A 15,730-nucleotide genomic window follows, 5' to 3' on the forward strand; every position below is an offset into this window, starting at 1 on the left:
TACACGTATATACGTATATAAACATATAGCAATAAAAAAAAAAAACAGTTAAAACTGAGAATATTTTGATTTGATGATAATTTTTGAGGGTCATTTATAATTTAATGGCTGCAACAGGTCTCATAAAAGTTGGGACAGGGCCATGTTTACTGCTGTGTAGCATCACATTTTCTCTCCCTATACACCAGTTGCTGAAGTTTTGGTTGAAGAATGTTGTCCCATATTTGTCTTATACAGAATTCTAGCTCTGTTCTGGGTGTCCTTTGTTATGTTTTTCATTTTATGATGCACCAAATTGTTTTCAAATGTTGAAAGGTCTAGACTGCAGGCAGGCCAGTTCAGCACCCGGACTCTTCAGCTTCGAAGTCATGCTTTTGTAATAGCTGCAGCATGCAGTTAACATGGTCTTGCTCAAATATGCAAAGCCTTTCCTGTAAAAGACATTTTCTAAAACTTGTAAATACAGTTCAGCTTTGATGGAGCATTCCCAAATGTGCAAACTGCCCATTCCACATGCACTCCCAGCTTTTTGAACTCAGCACTGATAACAAGCCAGATATACCTTTCTCCTTTTTTAGGAGTGGTATCCATGGTTTCCAAAAATAACATTTTGATTTGCTAAACCAAAGAACAACTTACTTAAGTAGAAATACATTGGCCCATGAGGATGATGGCATTTATTGATTATTTTTACACATGCCGCCTTCTTTGCATGATAATGACATAGCAAATGTGTTTTGTTCATGTTAAGGAACATAATTTTGAAATTGTTCCACAATTTGCAGACACAGTATTTCACATATTGGTGATAATCTGCCCATCTTTACTTCTTAGAGACTCTGCCTTTCTAAGATACACTGTTTATACCCAATCATCTTACTGACCTTTTGTCAATTAATTTAATTAGTTGCAAAATGTTTCAACAATTGTTTAATTTTAATAACATTTAGACTTTCCAGACTGTTGATGCCCTTTTTTTCCCTTGAAATTGTACATTTCTTCAGTTTAAATATTTGATATGCTTTCTCTGTTCTATTGTGCATAAAATATGGGTTTACGAGATTGTCAAATAGTTACATTCTGTTTTTATTTATATTTTAGATAACTTTTTGGAATTGGGGTTGTACCTGCGGTGTGTAGGTAAAATCATGTGAAGACAAATTTGTGTGTTAATACCAGTTGTTAACCTGTTTATTTAACAGTGGATTTTTAAATATGTTTGCCCATTGAACTCTGAGAAACATTTAGCAGTTTTTGAGGCTTGTTATTCTAATAAACTGATCCTTTTCAGCATATGTAGCTGTTGGTCATCCTTTCCTAAAACCTTTTTCTTGAGAACCTGTGCTAGTTACTAAAAAATAATAACTAGTTATAGTTACTCGTTACTTCATTAAAAAAATTAACTTAGTTACTTTGTTGATTACTTACACCAAAAAGTAATGCATTACTGTTAAAAGTAACTTTTTAGTTACTTTTTTTAAAGAACCTTCTTTAATGTTCCCATTAATGCCCTTTTATGCATTATGGTGTATACAAACGCAAAACTGACTTAAACACAAAGTAATTTTTAAACACTATTTTATTGAAGTCAGACCAGCACAAACTGAATATATCACAAAGATTTCTGAAATAAATAACAAAACAAGCTGAATAATATATTCACAATCAAAAACTAAAGTGGCTTCTGCTGTTGTGTTGAGCTCTTAAAAAATGTCCTTTCACTGCTGAAGTATGAAAACTATCAACAATGTAAAACAGAACACTGGGTTAGCTTCTAGCTTCTAGCTCCTCAGGCATGGAGGTCCTGGAGGAGCTTCGACAGATTGGAGTTGCTGTTTATCGCAGTAGATACGACCTTCGAACCAAAAAGACACAGCTTACATTTCACTTAAAAGTTTTTGTCTTTATACTCAACTAAAGTGAAATAATGATCATATTTCCACTTTGAGAAACTCGTCTTGCTCTCGCCTCGACTCGCCATTACTGCCGCACAGACCTGAATAAACGGAGACACGCCCACAGCGCGTCTTCTTCGTGTATACAGTGGGTGATCCACCAATCCTACAGCGCGTCTTCTTCCTGTTTACAGTGGTTCATCCACCAATCCTACAATGCGACGCTGTTGTAAGCAGGTTAGACTGTAGTCTACACTTCAGCCGTAATTAATTCATTTAAAAAAGTAACGGGTAACGCACCACACGGTAACGGTAACGAAGTTACTTTATTTTTAAAAGTAATGCGTTATTGTATTAGTTACTGTAAAAAGTAACGCGTTTCCCGGTAACGCGTTACTAGTACTAGTTACTACCCAACACTGTTTATAACAGTGGTTAATGGGGTTGACAACTGTTCTTGATATGTTTAAAGTTCTTGAGATTTTTCCTATTGATTGACTGTCATTTCTTAAAGTAATTATGGGCTGTCTTTTCTCTTTACTTTAATGGAATGTTTCTTGCTATAATATGGATTTGTACAGCAGTTGTAGTACTACTAGGGCTATTGACTCTGTATTCATACTTTCCTCTGCACAACACAACTGATAAAACCATTTTAGGTGACTACCAATTAAATCTGATGAGAGAATTCCATGAGCGGCCAAGCTGTCATCAAATCGAAATTTAGTTGCTTTGGACAATATAAAACATTCTGCGTTGATTAACACCTAGATAATGGGATACATGTTATGTCATAGCTTGGATGTCTTTAGTATTATTGTACAATGTTAAAAATAATAGAAATAAAGAAAACCCATTGAAAGAGAAGATATGTCCCGTTAAGGGTTGGGCCGCACAGCGTGATTAAAGGTGCGGGGTATAAGGTGTATCTGATATTATGAGAGATAATGAATGGAACACAACACCAGGGTATCTGAAAACAGGTGGTATATTGACATATGCACTAGGATAAACTTCAGGGTGGGCTACAGTCAAAATAACAAGCAAAAACTCTTAACCTAACTAACCTATAAAATACATTCAAAAAGAAATGCAAACCACTTCCCTAACTCCCAGACCAAAAACAGGGAAGAAAACCACACCCAACACAAATGGCAGCCACACCCCTACTACCGCTGAACACGACAACACACATATGTACATATATTTACAACTATATATATATATATAATGCATGAATGTGAAATGTTGGGCAAAATGTACAGTAAGGTATATAAAGATACACATAAATAAAATAGTACAGATGTACGTAAAGCACAATATGTTAGGAGACTAAGGAGTATAAAAAAACACAGTATGTAATATGTACATTGTATGTACATATGCTGTCAGTCTTCGGATCTCTAGTAGGAATCCCTGTAGGCCGATTCGTTGTTGTTGCTGATCCGGCCGACCACGGTGGTGTCATCTTCATACTTGATGATGATGTTGGAGTTATACAGAGGAGCACAGTCATGAGTGAACAGGGAGTAGAGTAGTGGGCTCAGAAAACAGCCCTGTGGGATGCCAGTGTTCAGAATAAAGGTTGACAGGTTGAAAATGTCAGTGAAAACCTGTGCCAGTTGTCCAGCGCATGCTCTAAGAACACGTCCTGGTATGCCATCCAGGACCAGATACCTTGCTTCCATCCACTCTGCTAAACGCTGAATAGACATCCGTTGTTGAGCGTGAAAGTGGGCTGTGAGCAGTAGAAGAGTCAATGGTTGAGGTGAAATGTCTTATGCCTTGACCGAAACAAGCAAAAAAGTGATTAAGTTCGTCCGGTAAGAAGGCACTGCTGGTTGGTTGAGATCGAGCTGTCAGTTTGTAGTCCGTGATGGTCTGAATGTCTTTCCACATGTGTCTGGGGTGAGTTGTGGAAGTGCTTTTTTATGTCAAGTTTGAATGTGCGCTTGGCTCACCTGATGCCTCTTTTCAGGTTGACCCTTGCTCTGTTGTAGTCCTCTCATTGCCAGATTTAAAAGCAGCATCTCTTGCTTTCAACAGAAGACGGACTTCAGAGGTCATCCAAGGTTTCTGATTAGGAAAGCATTTTATGTGTTTGATGGTAGTGAAATTGTCAATGCACGTGTTATTATGGTCCAAAACAGATGATGTGAAATGTCCATGTCTGTGTGAGAGTCCAGTGTGGCCTGTGTTCCAGTCAGTATCCTGAAAATGTTGCTGTAGAGAAGAAATGGCTCCCTCTGGCCATACCTTTACTGTCCTCACAGCTGGTTTCAGAGTCCACTGCTGTCCTGTCCGACCGGCGCTCAATGGCGCTGCTGGGAATGTTGTCGTTGAGCCATGTTTCCGTAAAAATCATGACATTACATTCCTTAATCCGCTTGTGTGATATAATCCGGAGCAGCAGTTTTGTTCGCGAGAGACCGTACATTGGCAAGGAAAATGCTTGGTAGAGATGGTTGATGCGGGTTTAGCCTTAGTCTAGCCCTAATGCCGCCTCGCTTCCCCCTCCTTTGTTTACAGTCTCGGTGCTGGGGTCTTGCTGTCGGCCGAGCTGGATCAGCGGTTTTGATCGATTTTTAGGAATTCAAAGTTGTTAAAAGCCCCTCACTGTAGTTGTGACCGATGTCTAATAATGTTTGTCGGCTGTATGAGACATGTGCAAGTCTGTTCTGAGTGAATAAACTTGCATCTAGTGGAGAAATTTCAAATTAATTACAAAATCTGGAGAGATGCTGGGCCTCGCGTTGTGCACGCGCCGCCATCTTGGTCTAAAATGGTGCTATTTTTATGTTGTGGTCTATCTCATGCAACATATGGAAATAAGAACAATCAGTGTCTGTGTGTACCATCGCCAGACGCTCCAGAAATTCACAATTAATCTCTACATCACTAATGATAATCTGCAGGAGAAGCTATGTGACCTTTGCTTGCTTCGAGAACCAGGCCCCCAGACCTCTTTTAGCAAGCTAAAAAAAAAATTAATGGCTTTACACACACAAATGTTTACATCCAGCCAAATGTTTACATTTGTATTGTACAGTATTTATTTTTTATTTGTATTTGGACAATCCATTTTGCACAACCTTACTGGTTAGAGCTACTGTGTTACTGTTTTTTCTTGTCTCATGTTGTCTCTTGTCACCCCCCCTCTGCTTTTTGCACATTGTGTTGTTAGTTTAGAGTTGTGTGTAGTTCTGTGTTCCTTATGTTCTTTTTGTTAATTTATGTAATTTGCTGTAGCACCTTGGTCCTTGGGAAACGTTTCGTACTGAACTGTATATGGTTGAAATGACAAAGAAGCCTACTAGAACTTCAAACTTGAATACTGTAGTTGCACTTATCCATATAATAAATGCCAACAGGATCACCATCAGTTTTCAATTCAATTCAATTCATTTTTATTTGTATAGCGCTTTTAACAATGAACATTGTTTCAAAGCAGCTTTACACAGATAAGGTGGTAATTAAAAGTTAATATATTCTTTATAAGTAAGTTTGTCCCTGATGAGCAAGCCGGTGGCGACTGTGGCAAGGAAAACCTCCCGGAGTTGGCATAAGGAAGAAACCTCGAGAGGAACCAGACTCAAGACGGAACCCATCCTCATCTGGGTTGCACCGAATGTCCATTTGTAGCAGATATACGATGTTGCGGGGTACAGTGATGATGATCAGAAGCGAAAAGTAGTCCTGAGTCAGTGTAGCAGACTGTTGACATTAACTACAATCCATCCTAAAAGCGCCCGTTCTTACTCCAGAATTTCATGGAACCACCCAAGGCGCTGATGAGAAACTGTCTCAAGCTGCAAAGAGTGGCCTCTAATCTAAGAGAACACTATCCAGAGGCAGGCCTGGACGAACTGGGAAGATCCACGGAGGGGAGAGGGGCAGGAACAGTGGTCACTGGAACCTCATGCTCCATGTTTAACTAGACAGAGCGAGAGAGAGAAGAGGGGTGACAGGAAGAGAAGGATATGGATTATTATGCGTCTTATTGTTGTATTAACGTTAATGTCACTGTGCAGTTTGGACTCCGGCAAGACTCACTATGGCAGCATAGCTAAAAGGGAGAACCAGAAGGTAACTCCGACATGAGGGATCTCTGTGATAAGAGACAACCCACCACACCACCATCAACAAACTTGAGTGAACGTCTGTGTCAGGCTGCAGACGCGGAAGCCGATATAGTCCGATCATTGTCCTTTTATTTCAACAACCGTACAACACAAAAACACTCATAAGCCGTTGAAAACAACAAACAAAGACATCCACTCGATACGCGTTGTCCGCTATGAGTTCGAATGTCCCAAGCATAATCCATAAAGCCTTCGGCAATGAGTAATCCAAGTCGGAAGTGGAATTCGCATATACAGCCGGCGGTCGAGCAGCAACGCGATTGTCCAGCTTGAAAATATAACGACTGACAGCCTGTGACTCAAGAACGTGAGTTTAAGTAGTCTGTTCTTTAATGAGCCACAGCTGTCGGTAATCTTGGAAAGCAGCGTGACTGCTATCGAGGTGGGCGTGGCAGGGTGAATCCCTGACAGCTACAGAGGGGGGCGTGGCAGGGTGAATCCCTGACAGCTACAGAGGGGGGCGTGGCAGGGTGAATCCCTGACAGTACCCCCCCCTCCAGGGGCGACACCTGACGCCCCAAAACCCACCTATGCCAGGCGGGCCAGGGCACTCCGAGGAAGGCCTCCTTAGACGCCTGGAAGCAACGGAGGCCTGGTGAGCATCCTCTGCGGAGAGCCGGCATGGAACAACACCTTGCAGGAGGATCCGGAACGGAGCCACGCCCTCGGTGCTGACGGGAGGCTGAGTAAAGCCCCTGGCGGGGATTGGAGCCGGAGCGACCTCCATGGCGGGGATCCGGAACTGGACGCCAACCATGACAATGACCGGGGAGTGGAGGACGTCCCGGGCGGAGACCAGGAACGTCGTACCACCCTCTGAGGGACCTGGAGGACCGACGTCGCCGTCAGAGGGACCTGGAGGACCGACGTCGCCGTCAGAGGGACCTGGAGGATTGATGTCGCCATGCGGGGATCCTGGGGGCGATCCGTCATCCTGAAGAGGACCTGGGGGCGAGACGTCGCCCTCTGTGGAGCTTGGATGCGATCCTTCGCCCTGCGTGGAGCCTGGATGCGATCCTTCGCCCTGAAGAGGACTTGGGGGCGAGACGTCGCCTTCTGTGGAGCCCGGGGGCGAGACGTCGCCTTCTGTGGAGCCCAGGGGTGAGACGTCGCCTTCTGTGAAACCCGGGGGCGAGACGTCGCCTTCTGTGGAGCCCGGGGGCGAGACGTCGCCTTCTGCGGGACTGTGGGGTGAGCCGTCGCCTTCGGTGGAACCCGGGGGCAGCGGTTCGACTTCCCTTTCGCAGTCCTGGAGCCGGGGTGAGTGCACAGGGAAACCCCTGGGCGTAGGAGCGCTCCTTGGGACCCTTAGGAGCAGATCGGAGCATACTGGGCAGCCTGGAAATGGGGTGAAGCCTGCCTGGAGATCCACGAGCGGAGAAGGGCTCGCCTGGAGGTCCACGACATCAGTGGAGCTCTCTTCGGGACACTGAAGCGGAGACAAGCTCGTGGGGTCGCTCGAAGGCGGAGACGAGCTCTCGGGAGGAGCCTGGAGCAGAGTCGTGCCCTCTTGAGGAGCCAGGAGCTGGGCGGAGCTCTCTTGAGGGACCTGGAGCTGGGCGGAGCTCTCTTGGGGGACCTGGAGCTGGGCGGAGCTCTCTTGAGGGACCTGGGGCGGAGCCGAGCCTTCCGTGGGCGAGATGTCGCCTTGGAAGGGGCTCTGGGATGTGGCGTCGTCTGGAGAGGGACTCGGAGGAGTCACCTCGCCTTCTGTGACCGAAGGTGACGGGTCTGTGCTCTCATGACGACTCTGTGGCGGGAAAGCACGCTCCTGGAGACACTGTGGCGGCGCGGCGCTCTCGTGAAGACACTGTGGCGGCGCGGCGCTCTCGTGATGACACTGTGGCGGCGCGGCGCTCTCGTGAAGACTCTGTGGCGGCGCGGCGCTCTCGTGAAGACTCTGTGGCGGCGCGGCGCTCTCGTGAAGACTCTGTGGCGGCGGGGCGCTCTCGTGAAGACTCTGTGGCGGCGCGGCGCTCTCGTGAAGACTCTGTGGCGGCGGGGCGCTCTCGTGAAGACTCTGTGGCGGCGCGGCGCTCTCGTGAAGACTCTGTGGCGGCGCGGCGCTCTCGTGAAGACTCTGTGGCGGCTCGGCGCTCTCGTGAAGACTCTGTGGCGGCGCGGCGCTCTCGTGAAGACTCTGTGGCAGGAAAGCACGCTCCTGGAGACTCTGTGGCGGCGTGGCACGCCCACGGGAACCTCGGAACAGAGCGGCACGCCTGTAGAAGCTCTGTGACGGCATGGTGTGCTCGCTGACGCTCGGAGATGGTGTGGTGCGTCCACGAGAACCCCGGAACACAGCAGCACGCTGGTAGAGACCCTGAGATGAAGCAGCCCTCTCATCAAAACATTGGGGCTGAGCTGCAGGCTCATGGGAGATCCGGCACGGAGCCGCGTGCTCTTGAGAACCTTGGAATGGAGCACCTTCCTCCTCAAGGGGACTGTAGTGGAGATCCACCACCTCTATCCCCAACTTCCCCAGAAGCAGCCCGCTGAATTCGGCGAGTGAGCCGAATTTGCCCCCTTTGGCGCTCCATAGTGAGCTGGCTTTAGCAAGAACTTCACCAGACAGGAGGGAAATACAGAGGGCAATCTTGGCTAGTTCGGAAGGAAACCCGGGAAATGTTAACAGCCACATACTCGCCGATGCCTTGCAGAAATCCGCCCAATTCGTCTTTTTTCCCCGAGTAACGAGCCGGTAATCCCCTCGCGCTCTCTGAGGGGCGTGGCGCAGCCGCGCTCTCATGATCCGGCTTTTGTGGATCTGAACCGCGAGAAGCGGCACTTAGCTTCCGGAGGAAATCCGAAGCCGGGTTCAGCTGCCGATCCGTTGCGTTCGGTATAGGTCGGTCGTTCTGTCAGGCTGCAGACGCGGAAGCCGATATAGTCCGATCATTGTCCTTTTATTTCAACAACCGTACAACACAAAAACACTCATAAGCCGTTGAAAACAACAAACAAAGACATCCGCTCGATACGCGTTGTCCGCTATGAGTTCGAATGTCCCAAGCATAATCCATAAAGCCTTCGGCAATGAGTAATCCAAGTCGGAAGTGGAATTCGCATATACAGACGGCGGTCGAGCAGCCACGCGATTGTCCAGCTTGAAAATATAACGACCGACAGCCTGTGACTCAAGAACGTGAGTTTAAGTAGTCTGTTCTTTAATGAGCCACAGCTGTCGGTTATCTTGGAAAGCAGCGTGACTGCTATCGAGGGGGGCGTGGCAGGGTGAATCCCTGAGAGCTACAGAGGGGGGCGTGGCAGGGTGAATCCCTGACAGTCTGAAAGTGAGGGGACGACAGCATACAAATATCCCAGTTCACCAAACACTCTATATCCATATATATATATATATATATATATATATATATATATATATATATATATACATATATATATATATATATATATATATATATACGTATATATATATATATATATGTATATATATATATATATATATATATATATATATATATATATATATATATATATATATATACATTTCAGTTCTTAATGATAGCCTGAAGCTGAGAGTCAGAGAGTCGAAAATTTTGATTTTATAATCTGGACTTTATTAAAAAATTGCTAAAGTAAGAAGATGGAATTTGAAATAGGCCAGGCGTCAGAAACCGTGAGTAAAACAGATTGTCGTTTATTGGTCTAAAAATGCAAACACAAGAGAGCAGGAGATGAGACTGTAGCAAATGGCAAACTTAACTGGGTGTTTGACCTAAAGTGTAGCCAGGAGCATGGAAAATCAAGGGACAAGAACAGTAGGTAGTCCAGATGATCTTTGGTCATAACCTGTAGATCTGACGGTGAGTGAAGGGGAAGAGGGACCTTATAAAGGGGGCGGGTAAATGGAGGACAGGTGTAGGTGATTAGTAGAAGGGAGAGGCTGAGCGAGAGTGTTGAGTGAAGGAGGGAGGCGTGGCTGGTGGGTGACAGGTACTGAGATAATCCAATTTATCACAGTAAATGGTTCCATTAATTCATGGTCTTGGACAGGTTGTCTTCAGCCTGAAGACTGTTTACAGGCTTTCTTGTAAGCCAGCTAATTTCTTGTAAGCCAGCTAATTCTCAGATCCTCAAAGAGTACTTTGTAATGAGATGTCATGTTGAACAGTATGAGAGTATTGTACTCAAAGCACCAAATTTTAAATGTTCTAATACAAGATACACAAATTTGTATGGTCCTGTCAAGCAGACAAAAACATAACCATGATGAATAGGACATGTGGCTTTGCATGGTTACATGATGTGCAGCTGTTATCACGTAGGGTGTATTACTTTTGTTGCCAGCTATTGTGACAATAAGGGCTGTATGTTGAGTTATTTTCAGAGGACTGTAAATCTATGCTGCTATACAGGCTGTATATTAACAACTTTACTATAAAAATGAAACCTATTTTAAATTATAAATGGCATATTATATTATATTATATTATATTATATTATATTATATTATATTATATTATATTATATTATATTATATTATATTATATTATATTGTTATTGTCCCTTGAGGTTGCTGAAATTTGAAGGGTGTACTCACTTTTGTATATACAGTGGGGCAAAAAAGTATTTAGTCAGCCACCTATTGTGCAAGTTCTCCCAATTAAAAAGATGAGAGAGGCCTGTAATTTTCATCATAGGTACACTTCAACTATGAGAGACAAAATGAGAAACAAAATCCAGAAAATCACATTGTCTGATTTTTAAAGAATTTATTTGCAAATTATGGTGGAAAATAAGTATTTGGTCACCTACAAAAAAAGCTAGATTTCTGGCTTTCACAGACCTGTAACTTCTTCTTTAAGAGGCTCCTTTGTCCTCCACTTGTTACCTGTATTAATGGCACCAGTTTGAACTCATTATCAGACACCTATAAAAGACACCTGTCCACAACCTCAAACAGTCAGCCTCCAAACTCCACTATGGCCAAGACCAAAGAGCTGTCAAAGGACACCAGAAACAAAATTGTAGATCTGCACCAGGCTGGGAAGACTGAATCTGCTAAAGGTAAGCAGCTTGGTGTAAAGAAATCAATCGTGGGAGCAATTATTAGAAAATGGAAGACACAACAAAGACCACTGATAATCCCCCTCAATCTGGGGCTCCACGCAGATCTCACCCCGTTGGGTCAAAATGATCACAAGAACGGTGAGCAAAAATCCCAGAACCACATGGGGGACCTAGTGAATGACCTGCAGAGAGCTGGGGCCAAAGTAACAAAGGCTACCATCAGTAACACACTACGCCACCAGGGACTCAAATCCTGCAGTGCCAGACGTGTCCCCCTGCTTAAGCCAGTACATGTCCGGGCCCGTCTGAAGTTTGCTAGAGAGCATTTGGATGATCCAGAAGAGAATTGGGAGAATGTCATATGGTCAGATGAAACCAAAATAGAACTTCTTGGTAAAAACTCAACTTGTTGTGTTTGGAGGAGAAAGAATGCTGAGTTGCAGCCAAAGAACATCATACCTACTGTGAAAAGCATGGGGGTGGAAACATCATGCTTTGGGGCTGTTTTTCTGCAAAGGGACCAGGACGACTGATCCGTGTAAAGGAAAGAATGAATGGGGCCATGTATCGTGAAATTTTGAGTGAAAACCTCCTTCCATCAGCAAGGGCATTGAAGATGAAACGTGGCTGGGTCTTTCAGCATGACAATGATCCCAAACACACCGCCGGGCAACGAAGGAGTGGCTTCATAAGAAGCATTTCAAGGTCCTGGAGTGGCCTAGCAAGTCTCCAGATCTCAACCCCATAGAAAATCTTTGGAGGGAGTTGAAAATCCGTGTTGCCCAGCAACAGCCCGAAAACATCACTGCTCTAGAGGAGATCTGCATGGAGGAATGGGCCAAACTACCAGCAACAGTGTGTAAAAACCTTGTGGAGACAGAAAATCTCTGTCATTGCCAACAAAGTATTGAGATGATTCTGATTTCTTATTTTTTTTGCATGTTTGTCACAATTTAATGTTTCAGATCATCAAACTACTTCCAATATTAGTAAAAGATAACACAATTGAACACAACATGCAGTTTTTAAATAAAGGTTTTTATTATTGAGGGAAAACAAAATCCAAAACTACATGGCCCTGTGTGAAAATGTGTTTGCCCCCTAAACCTTATAACTGGTTGGGCCACCCTTAGCAGCAACAACTGCAATCAAGCATTTGCGATAATTTGCGTTGAGTCTGTTAAAGCGATGTGGAGGAATTTTGGTCACTCATCTATGCAGGATTGTTGTAATTTAGCCACATTTGAGGGTTTTTCGAGCATAAACCGCCTTTTTAATATCATGCCACAGCATCTCAGTAGGATTCAGGTCAGGACTTTGACCACTCCAAAGTCTTCATTTTGTTTTTCTCCAGCCATTCAGAGGTGGACTTGCTGGTGTGTTTTGGATCATTGTCCTGCTGCAGAACCCAAGTTCACTTCAGCTTGAGTTCACAATTAGATGGCCGAACATTGGTAAACAGCAGAATACATGGTTTCATTTATCACAGCAGGTCTTCCAGGTGAAGAAGCAAAACAGCCCCAGACCATCAAACTACCACCACCATATTTTACTGTTGATATGATGTTCTTTTTCTAAAATGTGGTTTTACAATTACGCCAGAATTAATGGGACCAATCTTCCAAAAAGTTCAACTTTTGTCTTGTCAGTCCAAAAAGTATTTTCCCAAAAGTCTTGAGGATTATCAAGATGTTTTCTGGCAAAACTGAGATCAGCCTTTATGTTCTTTTTGCTCAGCAGTGCTTTTCGTCTTAAAACTCTGCCATGCAGACCTTTTTGCCCAGTCTCTTTCTTATGGTGGAGTCATGAACACTGACCTTAACTGAGACAATTGATGCCTGCAGTTCTTTGGATGTTAATGTGGGGTCTGTGACCTCTTGGATGAGTTGTCATGGATGTGCTGTGCTCTTGGGGTAATTTTGGTCGGCCGGCCACTCCTGAGAAGGTTCTCCACTGTTCCATGTTTTTGCCATTTGTGAATAATGGCTTTTACTGTGGTTCACTGGAGTCCCAAAGCTTTAGAAATGGCTTTATAACCTTTTCCAGACTGATAGATCTCAATTACTTTATTTCTAATTTGTCTGAATTTCTTTGGATCTCAGCATGATGTCTAGCTTTTGAGGATCTTTTGGTCTACTTCACTTTTTCAGTCAGGTCCTATTTAAGAGATTTCTTGATTGCGAACAGGTGTGGCAGTAATCAGGCCTGTGTGTGACTAGAGAAATTTAACTCAGTTGTGATAAACCACAGTTTTAACAGGGGGGCAAACACTTTTTTCACACAGGGCCATGTAGTTTTGGATTTTGTTTTCCCTCAATAATAAAAACCTTTATTTAAAAACTGCATGTTGTGTTCACTTGTGTTCTTTTACTAAAATTGAAATCAGTTTGATGATCTGAAACATTAAAGTGTGACAAACATAAAAAAAAAAATTAAAAAAAAGAAATTAGGAAGGAATGAAACAGGAAGAATGTTTTAAAATAGAAGTGTAAATAGTATATTTTATCAATTAACAAAATGGAAATTTAATTAACAGAAGGTAAATTAAAATCAAATCAATATTTTACCACCCTTGCCTGAAAAACAGGATCAAATATTCTAGGTACACTTGCATTTCTAGGTTTCTTTTTTTTACAGGTATTATTTTTTTTTTCAATTCTACCTTGAAGTTCACTTCTAAGCAGACGTCTTCAGATAGTAAATGGTCTACCAGCTCTTTGTTGATGGCACTGCAGGACATCTTCCCATGTCAAAGGGAAGTAAGCACGATGTGTCTTTCAACTGCTACATTAAATTTTTTTGGCAGATCACTCCATTTGCGGTCCTCAACATTGCTTGTTCCATTGTGTTTTTTCAAAACAGTCTGATATCTTGAAACCCCAGTCTGCTTTGAAATCCTTGCCTGGGAGATCCCATGCTGATGCAGTATAGCTATCTTGTGTCTTGTTGCTGTGCTCAATCTTGCCATGGTAGTTGACCTGTAACATGAAACTGTCTTCCACAACCTTACTTTAGTAGCAGACTTTGACTGTTCCTCACCCAGTTTTAAGCCGCCAAACACAACTCTTTCTGCTTCAGTTAATGATTTTGTTTCAACTTACATATACAATTAATGATCATTAGCACCTGCTTCGGTATAATTGGTTAATCATACACCTGACACTGATCCTACAAAATCTTACAGTTCGTGCAAGTCTACAAAGTGTGCCAATGTAAGAGTTGATGCTGGTTTGAACCCAAAGGTTACTCACACCCAATATTGAAGTGATTTAATTTTTCTACTGTTCGCTCACTATAAAAGTGCTAAATCGCTTAATAGCTGTATGCTTCATCACAATTGTGTTAATGTTTTCCATGTGCCTCCTTAATATCTCCTCCACTGTCTCTTAGTATCTATTCCCCTGTCTCAGCTTGTCTTCACGTGTTTTTGTGTTCGCAGCTGTTCCCATTCCACTTTTGTTTAAAAAAAGTTAGTAAAAAAAGTAAATGTAAAAAAAAAAAAAAATTATATATATATATATATATATATATATATATATATATATATATATATATATATATATATATATATATATATATATACAGTGAGGAAAATAAGTATTTGAACACCTTGATATTTTGCAAGTTCTCCCACTTAGAAATCATGTAGGGGTCTGAAATTTTCATCGTAGGTGCATGTCCACTGTGAGAGACATAATCTAAAAAAAAAAATCCAGAAATCACAATTTATGATTTTTAAACTATTTATTTGTATGATACAGCTGCAAATAAGTATTTGAACACCTGAGAAAGTCAATGTTAATATTTGGTACAGTAGCCTTTACAGAGGTCAAACATTTCCTGTAGTTTTTCACCAGGTTTGCACACACTGCAGGAGGGATTTTGGCCCACTCCTCCACACAGATCTTTTCTAGATCAGTCAGGTTTCTGGCCTGTCGCTGAGAAACACGGAGTTTGAACTCCCTCCAAAGATTCTCTATTGGGTTTAGGTCTGGAGACTGGCTAGGCCACGCCAGAACCTTGATATGCTTCTTACAGAGCCACTCCTTGGTTATCCTGGCTGTGTGGATAGTGTTCTTGGGATGGTACTCATCCTTCTTCTTCCTCCAAACACGTTTAGTCGAATTATGACCCAAAAGTTCTATTTTGGTCTCATCTGACCACATGACTTTCTCCCATGACTCCTCTGGATCATCCAAATGGTCATTGGCAAACTTAAGACGTGCCTGGACATGTGCTGGTTTAAGCAGGGGAACCTTCCGTGCCATGCATGATTTCAAACCATGACGTGTATTACCAACAGTAACCTTGGAAACGGTGGTCCCAGCTCTTTTCAGGTCATTGACCAGCTCCTCCCGTGTAGTCCTGGGCTGATTTCTCACCTCCCTTAGGATCATTGAGATCCCCACGAGGTGAGATCTTGCATGGAGCCCCAGTCCGAGGGAGATCGACAGTCATGTTTAGCTTCTTCCATTTTCTAATGATTGCTCCAACAGTGGATCTTTTTTCACCAAGCTGCTTGGCAATTTCGCCGTAGCCCTTTCCAGCCTTGTGGAGGTGTACAATTTTGTCTCTAGTGTCTTTGGACAGCTCTTTGGTCTTGGCCATGTTAGTAGTTGGATTCTTACTGATTGTATGGTGTGAACAGGTGTCTTTATGCAG

General features: G+C 43.2%; 1 long non-coding RNA gene across 1 annotated transcript in view; it reads right to left on the reverse strand.

The window, feature by feature from the left end:
• Positions 1-15,730, reverse strand: part of LOC310741419 — a 355,923-nt gene that overhangs the window by 290,543 nt on the left and 49,650 nt on the right. The window lies entirely within an intron of this gene.

The sequence above is a fragment of the Silurus aristotelis genome (genome assembly GCF_946808225.1).
Source record: "Silurus aristotelis genome assembly, chromosome: 18".
Lineage (NCBI taxonomy): Eukaryota > Metazoa > Chordata > Actinopteri > Siluriformes > Siluridae > Silurus > Silurus aristotelis.